General features: G+C 46.6%; 1 non-coding gene across 1 annotated transcript; it reads right to left on the bottom strand.

Annotated features, from left to right (window-relative positions):
• Nucleotides 1-1676: 1676 nt before the first annotated feature.
• Nucleotides 1677-1814, bottom strand: LOC119938339. The gene has a single exon (XR_005454404.1). It is a non-coding gene; the product is annotated as a small nucleolar RNA SNORA7 (small nucleolar RNA).
• Nucleotides 1815-2417: the final 603 nt, after the last annotated feature.

Genomic DNA, 2417 nt, shown 5'->3' with positions numbered 1-2417 from the left:
TACGATTGAATGAATGAATGAATATATATGAATATCTTCAATCAATCAATCAATTACATGTATTGAGCACTTACTCTGCAGAGCACTGAACTAAGAGTCCAGAGTGTATAATAGAGTTCACAGACATGATCCCTACTCTCAAGTAATTGGCACTTTAGTGGTGGAGACAGACTCTAAAATAAATTTTTAAACTCTTATTTTTTTCCCATACTGCTTTTTATGGTATTTGTTAAGCACTTACCATGTGCCAAGCATTCATTCAATCATATTTATTGAGCGCTTACTTTGTGCAGAGCATTGTACTAAGTGCTTGGGAAGTACAAATCGGCAACATATAGAGATGGTCCCTACCCAACAATGGGCTATTCTAAGCACTGGGGTAGATACAAGATAATCAGGTTGCCCCATGTGGAGCTCACAGTCTTAATCCCCAATTTTCAGATAAGGTAACTGAGGCACAGAGAAGTTAAGAGGCTTGCCCATGGTCACCCAGCAGACAAGTGGCAGAGCTGGGATTAGAACCCACATCCTCTGACTCCCAAGCCGTGCTCTTTCCATTCATTCATTCATTCAATCGTATTTATTGAGCACTTACTGTGTGCAGAGCACTGTACTAAGCGCTTGGGAAGTACAAGTTGGCAACATATAGAGACGGTCCCTACCCAACAGTGGGCTCACAGTCTAGAAGAGGGAGACAGAGAACAAAACTAAACATATTAACAAAATAAAATAAGTAGAATAAATATGTACAAGTAAAATAAGTAAATAGAGTAATAAATACATATAAACATATATACATATATACAGGTGTTGTGGGGAAGGGAAGGAGGTAAGGTAGGGGGATGGAGAGGGGGAGGAGGGGGAGAGGAAGGAAGGGGCTCAGTCTGGGAAGGCCTCCTGGAGGAGGTGAGCTCTGAGTAGGGCCTTGAAGGGAGGAAGAGAGCTAGCTTGGCGGATGTGCGGAGGGAGGGCATTCCAGGCCAGTGGGAGGACATGGGCCAGGGGTTGACGGCGGGACAGGCGAGAACGAGGCACGGTGAGGAGATTAGTGGCAGAGGAGCGGAGGGTGCTGGCGGGGCTGGAGAAGGAGAGAAGGGAGGTAAGGTAGGAGGGGGCGAGGGGATGGACAGCCTTGAAGCCGAGGGTGAGAAGTTTCTGCCTGATGCGTAGGTTGATTGTTAGCCACTGGAGATTTTTGAGGAGGGGAGTAACATGCCCAGAGCATTTCTGGACAAAGACAATCCGGGCAGTGGCGTGAAGTATGGATTGAAGTGGGGAGAGACAGGAGGATGGGAGATCGGAGAGCAGGCTGATACAGTAATCCAGACGGGATAGGATGAGAGCTTGAACGAGCAGGGTAGCGGTTTGGATGGAGAGGAAAGGGCGGATCTTGGCAATGTACTTAACCATGTACTTTCCACTTAACCATGCCGCTTCTCCTGTACTACAGGTTTTGTCTTATGCTGTCAAGTCATCTCTCACCCATAGCGACATCACGGACACATCTCTCCCAGAGCACCCCACCTCCATCTGCAATCATTCTGGTAGTATATCCACAGAGTTTTCTTGGTAAAAATATGGAAGTGGTTTACCATTGCCTCCTTCTGCACAGTAAACTTGAATCTCTGGCCTCAACTCTCTCCCATGCTGCTGCTGCCCAGCACAGGGGAGTTTTGACTTGTAGCAGATTGCCTTCCACTGGCTAGCCACTGCCCAATCTAGGAATGGAATGGGTAGGCCTCTGCTTGACTCTCCCTTCCGTAGTCAAGACTGGTAAAGTACTGGAAACTCTCCAGGTGCGACCCTGAGAGGGACACATTAATAATAATAATAATAATGATGGCATTTGTTAAGCGCTTACTATGTGCAAAGCACTGTTCTAAGCACTGGGGGGGATACAATGTGATCAAGTTGTCCCACGTGGGGCTCACGGTCTTAATCCTCATTTTTACAGATGAGGTAACTGAGGCTCAGAGAAGTTAAGTGACTTGCCCAAGGTCACACAGCAGACTTGTGGTGGAGCCAGGATTTGAACCCATGACTTCTGACTCCAAAGCCCATGCTCTTTCCATCACAGGTAGGGGGAAGAAATAGAGTATAAAAATATGTACTTAGTGCTACAGGGGTTCAAGTGGGTGAGGGCCCCAAGTAATAATAGTAATAATAATGGTATTTGTTAAATGCTTATTATGTGCCAAGCACTGTTCTGAGCGCTGGGGTAGATACAAGGTAATCAGATTGTCCCACCTGTGGCTCATAGCCTTAATTCCCATTTTACAGATGAGGTGACTGATGCACAGAGAAGTTAAGTGACTTGCCCACAGTCACACAGCTGATAAGTGGTAGAGCGGGATTAGAACCCACGACATCTGATTCCCAAGCCCATGCTCTTGTTGCCACCAAGCCACTCTGCTTCT

This window comes from Tachyglossus aculeatus, chromosome 1, assembly GCF_015852505.1.
Source record: "Tachyglossus aculeatus isolate mTacAcu1 chromosome 1, mTacAcu1.pri, whole genome shotgun sequence".
Taxonomy (NCBI): Eukaryota; Metazoa; Chordata; class Mammalia; order Monotremata; family Tachyglossidae; genus Tachyglossus; species Tachyglossus aculeatus.
Note: the sequence above shows the minus strand (reverse complement) of the source record. Positions and strands in the feature narration are given on the sequence as shown.